This window comes from Myotis brandtii, unplaced genomic scaffold, assembly GCF_000412655.1.
Source record: "Myotis brandtii unplaced genomic scaffold, ASM41265v1 scaffold1027, whole genome shotgun sequence".
NCBI classification, from domain to species: domain Eukaryota; kingdom Metazoa; phylum Chordata; class Mammalia; order Chiroptera; family Vespertilionidae; genus Myotis; species Myotis brandtii.
In genome coordinates this window covers 403,497-417,135 of record NW_005353441.1, presented here as the reverse complement: position 1 = coordinate 417,135, position 13,639 = coordinate 403,497, and the positions used below count along the sequence as shown (strand labels likewise).

Here is a 13,639-nt window from a genome sequence, read left to right as displayed (position 1 = left end):
CTATTTTTTACTTATTATTTCATTGATCTCCTTTCTAATATTTATTTTCTTCTGCTTTCTTTGTGTTTAGATTACTCATTTTTTTTCATTGTCTTAAGGTAGAAGGTTCTTGATTTGAGATCTTCTTTTTTAATGGAGACACAGGTGTAAATTTTTCTCAAGCAATGTGATACTGCATCCCATAAATTTGGTATGTCATGTCTTCATTTTTATGCATCTCAAAATATTTTATAATTTCCATTGCAATTTCTTCATAGATCCATGGGTTATTTAGAAGTATATTGTTTAATTTACATATATTTGTAAATTTCCCAAATTTATTTGTTATTGATTTTTAGTTTTATTTCATTGTAGTCATAGAACATACTTTGTATGGTTTATGGCCTTTTAAATGTATTGAGGATTGTTTTATGGCCTGGCAGATGGTCTACAAATGTCTAACCGACGTTCTGTGTATACTTGAGAAGAATGTATATTCTGCTCATCAGTTGGAGAGTCTCTTATGTCTGTTTGGTTGTTAGTTTTTTTTAAGTGTTATATATCTTTGTTTTGCCTAGTTGTTTTTATTTAAATATATTTTTATTGATTTCAGAGAGAAAGGGAGAGGGAGAGAGAGATAGAAACATAAATGATGAGAATCATTGATCGGTTGCCTCCTGCTCACCCCTTACTGGAGGTCAAGCCCGCAACCCAGATATGTGCCCTTGGCCAGAATTGAGCCCAGAACCCTTCAGTCCACAGGCTAACATTCTATCCACTGAGCCAAACCAGCTAGGGCCCTAGTTGTTTTAATCATTATTGAAAATGGGGTGTTGAAGTCACCAGCTATTATTGTTGAATTGCCTATTCCTTTGATTTTGTCAAATTTTGCTTCATGTATTTTAGGGCTTTGTTGTTAGCTATATACATGGTTTATAATTGTTATTCCTTCCTGATGGATTGACTCTTTCATTGTTATATAATGTAACTATTTTATGAGTAAATTTTTTTCTCTAGTAAATATTTTATCATAGTAAGGCCACTTCAACCTTTCTTATGGTTGCTATTTTCATGATATGTCTTTTTCCATTCTTTTAATTTCAAGTAATTTATATCTTTCGATCTAAAGTGTATGTCTACTAGACAGCATTTAGCTGAATCTTGTTTTTTAATACAATATGACAACCTCTGACTTTTGATTGGATTGATTAAACCATTCATATTTAATGCTATTAATATAGTTGGATTTACATCTGTCATTTTACTTCTGGTTTTCTGTTTTGTGTCTTTTACCCCCTCTATATGTACTTTGATGCTTTCTTTTGCATTAAATGAATATTTTCTAATGTAACATTTTAATTATTTTTATTATTTTTCACCATATTTGTTTGAATTACATTCCTAATTGTTGCTATAGGGCTTACCATATACATCTTAATTTATCACAATCCAATTCATAATTTTATTTACTTAACTAGAGGCCCAGTGCATGAAGTTCATGCATGGGGGGGGGGGCGGAGTCCCTCAGCCAGGCCTGCATCCTCTCGCAATCCGGGACCCCTTGGAGGATGTCGGGCCTACACCGGCAGTCAGACATCCCTCTCACAATCCAGGATGCTGCATGCATCAGTGACCATACTTTTCATACAGGTGAAGGGCATCGTGCTGTTGTGTGGGCAGCTACATTTTTTTTGCCCTGATTATAAAAAGTAGTACATAACATGATCCTTCTGAGGCAGTAGTACCATTTTCCCCATCTTATGGGTGGAAAACTAAAGCACAAAGAAGTAATTGGCTTTGTCACACAGTTATAAGTGTCAGAATCAGGGCTGACCACAAAAGGTGCAAGCCTGTCATCGCTGCATCATCCTGTTTTTTTCAGTGTTAGAATAGCCTGGCCCGGTTTTTTGTTTGTTTGTTTGTTTTGTTTTGTTTTGTTTTATTGCTTAAAGTATTACAAAGAGTAGACTTCCCAATATATAGGTTAGGGTCCCTATTCCTGGCTGGCGATCAGGGCCGATCTGTGGGGCAACCAGCGGCGGAGCGATGTGGGGGGGGAGGGAAACCCCTCTGGCACCTGGTGGCCTGGCGCTGTCCGCTGGCCAGCCCCGCCCCCCGCCACTGCCACTGGTCTCTTCCCTCTGTGGGGCAACCCATGAACCAAGAGGTTGGCAGTTCGATTCCAAGTCAGGGCACATGCCCAGGCTGTGGGCTCAGTCCCCAGTGGGGGGCATGCAGGGGCCACCTGTTCAATGTTTCTCTCTCATCGATGTTTCTGTCTCTCCCTTTCCCTCTCTAAAAATCAATAAAAATATATTTAAATCTATATATATTTGGATCTCCTTACCTTTAGATCTCACTTAAAGTTTATTGAACTTCTTGTATGTGTAGTTTAATGTTTCTCACCAAATTGGGGAAGTTTTTAGCCATTACTTCTAATTTTCCTGCCCTTTTCTGTTTCCTCTCTTTCTGTTACTCTGTTACTTATGCTGCTGTATTTATTTGAGCCCTGAATTGCTCTGTGGCTCTGTTTTTCTTCATTCTCTCTGTTCTTTGGATTATATAATATGTCGATCTTTCTTCGAGTGTAATAATTCTTCTGCCTGTCAAATCCAATATTGACTCCTCTAGTGATTTTTTCCACTTCAATTATTGTATTTTTTCAACTCTAGAATTTTCATTTGGTTCTCTTTAAAAATAATTTATATCTCTTAATTTAGATTAAAACATATTTATACTTTTTGCTTTGAAGACTTTATTTACTGAATTCAATGTCTGAGCCCTTTCAAATACAGTTTCTATTGCCTACTCTGTTGTTCCTGTGTGTGAGTTATACTTTACTGTTTCTTTGCATGTCTTATAATTATTTTGTTGAAAATTGGATATTTTAGATGATATATTATAGCATTATGAATACTAATGACAGCCCTCCCCTTCCAGGGATTGTTATTGTTTATTTGGTATACTAGTTCATTGAAATCTATTTTCCTCACATTGTGAAACCTCAGACAGCACAAAGTTTGGTATGTGCACAGTTACCATGGGATGGCAGTGGTTTTAGCAGGGCCCTATTTCACTGTCTATTTCCCTGATCTTTCTGTTAAGGTGCCTATCTCTACTGGTATCGTAGTCAGCTGTTACTGCTGCTAGTTGCCGTCTGGTTGTTTTATTGTTTTTTTTAAAATGTGCTGGGGCACAGGGATGCCCACTCTCACCACTCCTGTTTGACATAGTACTGGAAGTATTAGCCATTGCAATTAGACAAGAAGAAGAAATAAAAGGCATCCAAATTGGAAAAGAGGAAGTAAAACTGTCCTTATTTGCAGATGACATGATATTATACATACAAAACCCTAGAGACTCCATCAAAAAGCTACTAGACTTAATACATGAATTTGGCAATGTAGCAGGATACAAAATTAACCCCAAGAAATCTGAGGCATTTCTATACACCAATAGTGAACTTTCAGAAAGAGAGATTATAAAAACAATCCCATTTACCATCGCACCAAAAAAATTAAGCTACCTAGGAATAAACTTAACTAAAGAGGTAAAAGACCTCTACTCAGAAAACTACAGGACGTTGAAAAAAGAGATAGAGGAAGACATAAAGAGATGGAAGAACATACCATGTTCTTGGATTGGTAGAATCAACATCATTAAAATGTCCATACTACCCAAAGCAATCTATAAATTCAACGCACTTCCCATTAAAATACCAATGGCCTACTTCAAAGATCTAGAACGAACTCTCCAAAAATTCATCTGGAATAAAAAAAGACCCCGAATAGCTGCAGCGATCCTGAGAAAGAACAAAGTAGGTGGGATCTCAATGCCAGATATCAAGCTGTATTACAAAGCCACTGTTCTCAAAACTGCCTGGTACTGGCACAAGAACAGACATATAGATCAGTGGAATAGAATAGAGAGTCCAGAAATTAGCCCGAACCAATATGCTCAATTAATATTTGACAAAGGAGGCAAGAACATACAATGGAGCCAAGGTAGTCTCTTCAATAAATGGTGTTGGGAAAATTGGACAGATATATGCAAGAAAATGAAACTAGACCACCAACTTACACCATACACAAGAATAAACTCAAAATGGATAAAGGACTTAAATGTACGACAGGAAACCATAAAAATTCTAGAAGAATCCAAAGGCAACAAAATCTCAGACATATGCCAAAGCAATTTCTTCACTGATACAGCTCCTAGGGCAGTTGAAACTAAAGAGAAAATGAACAAATGGGACTACATCAAAATAAAAAGTTTCTGCACAGCAAAAGAAACCATCAACAAAACAACAAGAAAGCCCACTACATGGGAGAACATATTTGCCAACATTATATCTGATAAGGGCCTAATCTCCAAAATTTATAGGGAACTCATACAACTTAACAAAAGGAAGATAAACAATCCAATCAAAAAATGGGCAAAGGATCTAAATAGACACCTTTCAAAAGAGGACATTCAGAAAGCCAAGAGACATATGAAAACATGCTCAAAGTCACTAATCATTCGAGAGATGCAAATCAAAACAACAATGAGGTACCATTTCACACCTGTCAGAATGGCTATCATCAACAAATCAACAAATGACAAGTGCTGGAGAGGATGTGGAGAAAAAGGAACACTTGTGCACTGCTGGTGGGAATGCAGACTGGTGCAGCCACTATGGAAGACAGTATGGAGTTTCCTCAAAAAACAAAACATGGAACTCCCATTTGACCCTGTGATCCCACTTCTAGGAATATATCCCAAGAAACCAGAAACACCAATCAGAAAGGATCTATGCACCCCTATGTTCATAGCAGCACAATTCACCATAGCTAAGATTTGGAAACAGCCTAAGTGCCCATCAGTAGATGAATGGATTAGAAAACTGTGGTACATCTACACGATGGAATACTATGCTGCTGTAAAAAAGAAGGAATTTTTACCATTTGCAACAGCATGGATGGAACTGGAGAGCATTATGCTAAGTGAAATAAGCCAGTCAATGAAAGAAAAATACCACATGATCTCACTCATTTATGGATAATAAAGACCATTTATAAACTGATGAGCAAAAATAGATACAGGGCGGCGCCCCCGGGCCTGGATGTAGGGCCCCCAGGGCCTGTGTTCTCCACCTTCTGAGAGAAAGGCGCTGCAGGGCTTCTCCGTGGTGGAGCTGGCGGGCCTGGCCCCCGGCCCGTTCTGAGGGATGGTCCTGGAGGACTTGGGGGCACAGGTGGTTTTTAGCGGCCGTGGTGCGGCGCCTGTGCGCCAGCGCGGACATGGTGCTGGAAACCTTCCACCAGGGTGTCATGGAGAAACTCCAGCTGGGACCCGAGATCCTGCAGAAGGAGAACCCCAGGCTCATCAATGCCAGGCTGAGCGGGTTTGGCCAGTCAGGAAGATTCACCACGGCAGCAGGCCATGACATCAACTACTTGGCTCTGTCAGGTGTCCTGTCCAGACTTGGCAGCAGCGGTGAGAAGCCCTCTGCTCCCCTGAACCTGCTGGCTGACTTTGGTGGTGGCGGCCTCATGTGCGCCCTGGGCATCGTGATGGCTCTCTTTGAACACACGCGCTCCGGCAGAGGTCAGGTCATCGACGCCAGCATGGTGGAAGGACTTCTGTCCTCTCCAGCCTTGGGCTCCAACTGCAGGCGGAGTTTGAATTTCTTCTCTTGGCCCATTTGAGAAACCTTTATAGAACATCCTATTTGGGACAGTAAGCTTAAAGCTCTTTTTTTTTTATATAATCGTTCCACCCAAAACATAATTTATGAAATTGTGTTTTTCCTCTCAGGTCTTGGGCTAAAATCCGATGAACTTCCCAATCAGATGAGCATGGCTGACTGGCCAGAGATGAAGAAGAAATTTGCAGGTGTATTTGCCAAGAAGACAAAGGCGGAGTGGTGCCGGGTCTTTAATGGCACAGATGCATGCGTGACTCCGGTTCGGACTTTTGAAGAGGTTGCCCATCATGCTCATAACAAGGAGCAGGGCTCATTTATCACTGATGGGGAGCAGGGTGTGAGTCCCCGCCCGGCGCCTCTGCTGTCAAACACCCCAGCTACCCCTTCTTTGGAAAGAAGGAGTAGGAGAACACACTGAAGAGATACTTAAAGAGTTTGGGTTCAGCCAGGAAGAGATCGATCAGCTTTACTCAGATAAAGTTATTGAAGGTAATAAGCTGAGAGCTAGTCTCTAAAGTCCCTCAGCGCAAGTGAGTCTGAATACTGCATATATAGAATGATACATACAGATGTGTGCATGGGAACATGAGCGGACAGGCCCGCAGCGTTCCAGCTATTCTGATTAAGAAACAGTAATGATCTGTCCTGAAAATGGTTAACAACAAGTGGCTTTTGATTTAGGAATGTTTTTAATTTACCTATACTAAATTATGGCAATCTTTCTGCCTTGATAGATTATATTTGTTGATATTAAAACACTTAAATATTTATAATATACTTTAAATGAATTAATATAATTTTTTATCAAATAAAGCTTTTTTGCCCTAAACTTGTGAACTTTTAAGTCTGAAAAACTTTCAAGAAAGGGTAAGAGATCAACCGAAGGACTTGTATGCATGCATATAAGCATAACCAATGGACATAAGACACTGGGGGGTAGGGGAGGCCGGGGGAATGTCAAGGGGAGAAAAAAAAGGGAGACCTATGTAATACTCTTTGTAATACTTTACGCAATAAAAAAAATAAAAATAAAAATAAATTAAAAAAATGTGCTGGGGCATAAATTTCTCCATATAATACAATTAAATTCAGGCTTCTTTGTAGGTATAGTTTTGAGACTAGTAACTAAGATTTATTCTGACCCCGAAAGGCTGTATCTTTCCCTGGTTCTCTCTGTTAAGCTTCTAGCTGATGTATGGTTTGCTGTCATGGAGCAACCAGCCTCTTCTCAGTGCTCACCACCAAAATCTCCATTGTTTTCTACAGTGCTCTGAACCTTGAACTTCCTCATGTTCTGTTCCAAATAAAGTAAGGACAGAGGGCTGCATAACTCCTAGGATTCCTCTATGCAGTCTTCTATCCTTATGGCCTTTTTGTGCTCCTGGGGAAAAAGTCTACACCACTCCTCCAGAGCTGGAGGTTGAGACAGTGGCCTACTTTTCAATCAGTTATATCCCTGCTTTATTTATGGTGTGCTGGGTGCAAGTGGTAGTTTCTGAACTTCTTGGTTTTCCTCTTCTGGTGTGGAATCTCATAAGTTAGCTGAGATTAGGGCATTTAAGGCCCAGTATTATTGGTCTGCCATGCCTAGAGTAGAGCTTTGGCCCTAGAAGTGGTAGCTGGGTAGAAGAAAGGGGTCCCTGAGCTTTCAGCCATGCCCACCCAAATTAAAGCTTCTGAATCACAGGGTTGGGGAGTCATTAATGTGGGCACCCTACAGAATCCCACATGGCACTTTAATCCTATGTTGTCAGCTAGGGGACAGAGAGCCCTGTGTTGTTGGCTACAACTGACAGAGTAGAGTTTCTGTCAAAATGAACTGGGGAGCTCAAAGTGGGGATGGTGGTAGGGGATGGATCACATCTTACATGCTGCAGAACCTCATTACTCTTACCAAAATTTAGAAGATGTTCTTGAAGAAATGTTTCTTCTTTTGCTGTGTAAACTTTTGATAATTTCCAGAGAATTTAGTAATTGTTCCCTTTTAAAAATATTTTCACCTAATATGGTTCTTTAACTTGTTTGAAAATTTGTTGAGCTCCTTATGCCACTATTTTAAGTCATTTCCCTATCCCTATTCTTTTCTAATGGTTTTATGCCCATCTTTGAATAGCTCCATCTCATGCATATGCAAATTTGGTAAACAGCCAAAGGCTCACCTCTTTGTAGCTCTTTGGATCTTATACTCTGTGCAGCTCCCTTGTCTACTGTATTCTCCTTCATAATTTCAAACCACATTGGCCCCTCTGAACTCCAATCTCTGCCTCTTCAGCTCTGTGAGACTACTGAGCTCTGTTTGAACTGCCTCTCCTTGCACTGTGGCTTAAAAACTGACTCCACACAATAAACTGGGGCAATAATTGCATTTACCCTGTTTATTTTCCTTTTGAGAGATCACAGTCCTGTGCTACATGTTGTCTAAAACATTTTTTTTTAAATTATGTTTTCTGGTTGTTTAACAAAGGAGGGTAAATCTGGTCCCTTTTAGTCCATCTTGGCTATGTGCAAAATTTCTGGTTTAGTGCTCTTCTGCTAATTTCCTTTGCATAGTGATTAAGAGCTGAAACTCTAGGTTTGAATTATGCCTCCAGTGGTTAAAGCAAGTCACTTCACTTTGCCTCATCTTCCTTTTCTACAAAGTAAAAATAATAAGAGTACCTCCCTTCTAGTGTTATGAGGATTAAATGAATTAATACTTGAGTATTTCTAATAGGATATGGTCCATAGGAAGTTGAATAAGTTCTACCTACTACCACTACCACCATCACTCTCATTATCACCACCACCAATATTACTACTAGTATCTTTATTTTGCATATATCAATGGGGAAATTGCCTAAGGCATCATTTGTGGTAGGGATATAGAAAAGGACTGAACCATAATATCTACTAGTTACTACTAAATATCTATATCAGTGATGGCGAACCTTTTGAGCTCGGCGTGTCAGCATTTTGAAAAACCCTAACTTAACTCTGGTGCCGTGTCACATATAGAAATTTTTTGATTTTTGCAACCATAGTAAAACAAAGATTTATATTTTTGATATTTATTTCATATATTTAAATGCCATTTAACAAAGAAAAATCAACCAAAAAAATGAGTTCGCGTGTCACCTCTGACATGCGTGTCATAGGTTCGCCATCACTGATCTATATCTATAATAATAAAAGCGTAATTTGCTAATTAGACAGGACAGCCAAACAATCTTCCAGATGTCATCCCAGACGTCCTTCCAGATGACCTTCTGGATGAAACTGCAGTGGTGGGGGCTGAGGCAGAGGCGGTTAGGGGTGATCAGGTAGGCAGGCGAGTGGTTAGGGGCTATGAGGCAGGCAGGCAGGAGAGCAGTTAGGATCCAGCCATTCCGGATTGCGAGAGGGATGCCCGACTGCCGGTTTAGGCCCAATCCTGTAGGGATCCCTGTAGGATCGGTCCTCGATCGGCAGTCATACATCCCCTGAGGGGTCCCGGATTGCGAGAGCATTCAGGCCGGCTGAGGGACCTCCCCCCGTGCACAAATTTCATGCACCAGGCCTCTAGTGTATATATAAAAGCCTAAGTGACGGAATGACCGGAATGATCCGTTGACTGGTCGCTATGACATGCACTGACAACCAGGGGGCAGACGCTCAATGCAGGAGATGCCCCCTGGTGGTCAGTGAGCTCCCACAGTGGGAGCACTGCTCAGCTGACCAACCTTCCTGGTAGCCCACCAGCCTGGCAGCAGCCACTCACTTCCTCAGTAATCCTGCAGGTCCAATCTCTGGAGAACGGGCCAGGCACCAACAGACCAGCACCGCTGGCACAACCCCGACAGTGCTGTCGGCCTCCTGGAAGTTGGCCTTGGGCACTGCAGCCACTTCCCCTCCCTAGATGCTCCACAAGGAAGAAAGGATATAAAAGCGGCCGCCAGGTGGCTCCCGACAACCGTTGCAAAGGTCAGCAGGACAGATCTGGATCCCAGGCCAGCAAGAGTGTCCCACCACCCGCCTGGAGGGCTGATCAGGTCCTGGCCCACCCCCACCCCTCTGGGGACCATGCACGAATTCATGCACCATGCTTCTAGTTGACAGTATTTAGCAATTGATTTTTTGTATGTATCAGCTCTCATTTATTTATATTAATTTAAAGAGTTAAGATGCTATACTTTTAGAGCTAGAAAAGATCACCTTACTTTACACACAAAGTAAGACCTATACCACTGATTCCTTGGGCTAAGATTACAGTTTCTGACTTCCATTAAGTGCTCTTGGTGCCACACTATGGCATTACTTGGCTTTTCTGTAACCAATGCCCTCTTCTACCACCATCCAGGTGGAAATGGTGTTGGTACATCTATAAAATTGTGTGATTTAAAAAATTGAGATATAACCAAAGATAGTTTTAATTACCCACAAAATGTCTTAGGATAATTCACCCTAGGTAGGTGGATGTGACCAAGACTCAGCCAGGCATTAGCAGAATATCCATGGCATATTTCTATTTTATAAAGTTCTGGAAATAGTTAAGGTGGCTAATTTTGGAAATGTGTTGCATTTCCATCTGGTTTGAATCAATGAACTTAATCTTTGTACTACGTGAGATGGAGACATTTTATGCGATACCAGATTTAGAGATTTTTATATAATGTTCCCAGAATCATCTTTTGGTGGTATAAGAGAAGTTAAATTACTTATCTGGGCACAAACAATATGGTACCAATAATATCTCATGAAGAAAACAAGTGGATGTCTTCTGTTGACTTAGATACCCTGATTTGAGACCTCAAAGCCTTCCTTGTATGAATAATGTGTCTTTCAGGAAAATAGTGCATTGGTGTTTTATTTTTCAGTACATGTCAAGGTGATATTATAATAAAACTGGCAATCTGTTATTGAACATTTGTATGCCAAGCATTGTGCTATGCCCTTTATATGTATTACCTCATCTAATCCTTACAGACACATTTGGAAGTAGGTATTATATTCCAATTTAACAGAGTAGGAAACTAAAACTCAAAAAGATGAAGTATTGCCCTAACCGGTTTGGCTCAATGGATAGAGCGTCGGCCTGCGGACTCAAGGGTCCCAGGTTCGATTCTGGTCAAAGGCATGTACCTTAGTTGCGGGCACATACCCAGTAGGGAGTGTGCAGGAGGCAGCTGATCGATGTTTCTCTTTCATCAATGTTTCTAACTCTCTAGCCCTCTCCCTTCCTCTCTGTAAAAAATCAATAAGATATATATTTTTTAAAAAAGAAAAAAAAAGATGAAGTATCTTTTCCAAGATTATATAGCAAGCCAGAGGTAGATATGGAATTCTGGACCAGTTTGTTTACTCTGAAGCCCTGTGCCTCCCGTAAGGTTTATCATTGTAACAATTACTGTAATCTTACTTTAGTCATAGCAGTGCTCTCTAATCGGCTCTGCTGCATGAACTCTTAAAGCTGATGTTTTAAGGATACTCCAGCATATCTTTGTACCTAGAAGATTAACAGAGAAAACAGGTAATTAAAGGTTGCATGTTAGATGACAGTTTGGTGAAAAAAATAAGAAACTAGAGAAGTATTATGAACTGGACCCCTAAATGGTATCCACCCACTGGTTTTATTAGCCAGCAGGTGATCTTCAAGAAAAGAGGATGTTATAGACTAAGCAAAAAGACACTGTGGTTTTAGCGCAGCAATTTTCAACTGGTGTGTCACAAGAATTTTTAAAACATGCAATACCTGACTATTTAGTCAGGGTCACTGACCTCTTGTCCCTTAGATCAGTGGTCGGCAAACTCATTAGTCAACAGAGCCAAATATCAACATTACAACGATTGAAATTTCTTTAGAGAGCCAAATTTTTTAAATTTAAATTATATAGGTAGGTACATTGTTATTAACTTAATTAGGGTACGAGTCTGTGGCTGCCCCTTCCAGGTGCCAAAGAGCCACATGTGGCTCGCGAGCCGCAGTTTGCCAACCACGGCCTTAGATTGGCAAATTAAAAAGTGATAACATGTGAGGCTGAGACGGTCCCTGTGAGGCTGAGACGGTTCCTGTGAGGCTGAGACAGTCCCAGTGAGGCTGAAACGGCCCCGAGACCACCCCTATGAGGCTGAGACGTTCCCTGTGAGGCTGAGACGGTCCCAGTGAGGCTGAAATGGTCCCAGTGAGGCTGAGACGGTTCCAGTGAGGCTGAAACGGTCACTGTGAGGCTGAGACAGTCCCAGTGAGGCTGAGACGGTCCCTGTGAGGCTGAGACGGCCCCTGGGAAGCCAGCGGAACCGCGCTAGCCGCCCAAACAGCTTCGTCGATGGCCCGCGAACCAGCGCACAGCCCCAAGCACAACTATCACCCGAAGGGCAAGAGGGGCGAGAGCAGCTGTAGTGTTGCTTTCTCCTCACTTTTGGTAACGAAATCCTCATTTTAAACATAAGAGGATACATTATTTTAAAAATCCGTTACGTGTCTCCATACCCTTTCTGAGTAGAGCATGAACAAGTCGTGAGAGACCTTTCCGAACACAGGGACACTTCGCGGATGGAAATAGCTACATTTTCCATGTGTATGACCTTTGACCCGGCAACAAAAAGCGTACACCTATGGATGAGGACAGTGGGGGGGTAAGGGTAGAGGGTGGGGTGGGAACTGGGTGGAGGGGAGCTATGGGGAAAAAAAGGGGAACAACTGTAATAATCTGAACAATAAAGATTTATTTTAAAAAAAAGTGATAACAGCCAACACAACAATAACCATCCGGTGTGAATGAATCAAAAGTAGACCTATTTTTTGTCGGATCAGTAAAAAATATATTTTTTGGTGTGCTGTAGTATTTTAGTAATTATTTTATGTGTGCCATATGCTGAAAAAGGTTGAAAATCACTGGTGTAGAGTAATAAGAATGTGGGGCAGGATGGTTAGTGTTGCTAGGTGCTTTATATACTTCTCATCTAATCCTCATAATGGTGCTTTAAAGTAGGTGATACCATCCCCATTTTCAGTTAAAGAACTTAAAACTTAATACTTTGCCTGAAGGCACCAGCTGGTATATTCTTATAGAATTTGGCATTCACCCCCAGGTGTGCCTACTCTAGAGCTCATATGTTTTCCTCTCACTCTGCCTAAAGTGGTGTCCAGATATTTACCAAACCTGCAACTAGCTCCTCTTCATCTCTGCTTTGGATTTCTGTAATATTATTCTTTTTTTTTAATTTTGTTTTATTGCTTAAAGTATTACAAAGAGTAGTACATATGTCTTTTTTTCCCCTTGACCTTCCCCCAGCCTCCCCTACCCCCCAGTGTCTTGTGTCCATTGGTTTATTATTCTTTTTTAAAATTTATTTTTAATTGAATTTACTGAGGTGACACTAATTAACATATCCAGTTTCTATCCTTTACCTTGGAATTCTATCAACTTAAGATAATACTCATCATCTCATCTTGATCACAATTTATGATATGTCTTTAATTAACAAAATATAAAGAATGGTTCATTAATAATTGACATTTGTCTAGGAGATTAAACCTTTCAGAAATGGGGTTCTTTGAGGGGGATAGAATAAAAGAACCTTTGGTGGAAAGGTTTGGAAGCCACTGCAGTAATAGATCAGAGCAGTGGTTCTTGTAGTTAATACTATTTGAGATTGGTAATCTTGCCAGCTAATGATTCTGTCTTCCATTAACTTATCTTTAATCAGAGCTATCACAAAGGAAAAATAAATACATCACTTGCTTCCAGCTTTAAAATTTTTTACTTTGGCTCTCCTGTGCTCTGGTGCATCAAAGCAGTCTTTTCTTTGCTCATTAAGAAAGAAGAGATCCCACAAATAAAATACTAAAAGCCTCACTAATGGAGTTGACTTATCTCATCAGTGTTCTAAAATATTGAGCGCCCCAGAAACAGCCTATCTAATAATAGACAAACATGGTAATTGACCGTACCTTCGCTATGCCTCCCATTGGCTAATCAGCACAATATGCAAATTAACCGCCAACAAAGATGG

At 40.6% G+C, this 13,639-nt stretch overlaps 1 pseudogene; it reads left to right on the top strand.

Moving 5' to 3' along the window:
* The first annotated feature begins 3,024 nt into the window (after nucleotides 1–3,024).
* Nucleotides 3,025–6,477, top strand: LOC102242382 (annotated as a pseudogene).
* Nucleotides 6,478–13,639: the final 7,162 nt, after the last annotated feature.